This window comes from Ursus arctos, unplaced genomic scaffold (genome assembly GCF_023065955.2).
Source record: "Ursus arctos isolate Adak ecotype North America unplaced genomic scaffold, UrsArc2.0 scaffold_13, whole genome shotgun sequence".
In the NCBI taxonomy this organism is placed as follows: Eukaryota; Metazoa; Chordata; class Mammalia; order Carnivora; family Ursidae; genus Ursus; species Ursus arctos.
The window spans coordinates 68,517,429-68,518,184 of NW_026622797.1; the positions used below are offsets into that span (position 1 = coordinate 68,517,429).

At 30.7% G+C, this 756-nt stretch overlaps 1 non-coding gene across 1 annotated transcript; it reads left to right on the plus strand.

Annotated features, from left to right (window-relative positions):
- The first annotated feature begins 312 nt into the window (after nt 1–312).
- Nucleotides 313–421, plus strand: LOC113264862 (U6 spliceosomal RNA). The gene has a single exon (XR_003319852.1). It is a non-coding gene; the product is annotated as a U6 spliceosomal RNA (small nuclear RNA).
- The last annotated feature ends 335 nt before the right edge of the window (nt 422–756 follow it).

Below are 756 nucleotides of genomic sequence, written 5' to 3' on the forward strand. Positions count from 1 at the left end.
AAACTTAGAGGCTCAAATAACTATTTACTCAGGGAAATTCTGATATACTGTGTACTTTTATGGCCATATATGTAACCTGTACAGTGTATTGGTACTTTTCTGATCATAAAGCCTATAAAACACTAATTAAATTTTTTAATCCCAAGTATGACTTAAGGTAAGATTAATCATCTGTGGAACTAAAAGATAATATTTATAATTACAGTCAAAAGTTGTTTGCGATATGCTAAAATTCTATTTTAGTCATGAAATCAGTATAAAAGTCAGGAAAATAAAATATATTTTTAACAGGGATTTACTAAAGGAATATCCTTGTGTTCACTTCAGCAGCAAATATACTAAATTTGGAATGATACAGAGAAGATTAGCTTGGTCCCTGTGCAAAGATGACACGCAAATTTGTAAAGTGTTCCATATTTCTCTTTTGACAAAGGTGGTAAATTCAGACATCATGATCTAATAAGCCTTTTTTTTAATAAAGAAAGTATCCTTTTTCTAAAAGAAGTACAAGATCTTACACATAACATATTATAACCATTACTGTAGTGAGATAAACATTGCTAACAGCAAGAAATCCGACCTTAATTTACTTATTGAATTAAAATAAAAACACCTATTCAATCAAAGTGACCTGTCAGCGCTGTAGTTTCTACGGCTTCAGTGAACACATTTCTTTTAAAAGATTGGGCTGTTGAAATGTAAGGTCCAGAAAAGAAAGTGATAACTGCATATCAAAGCCACAGGTCACAAAGTTTC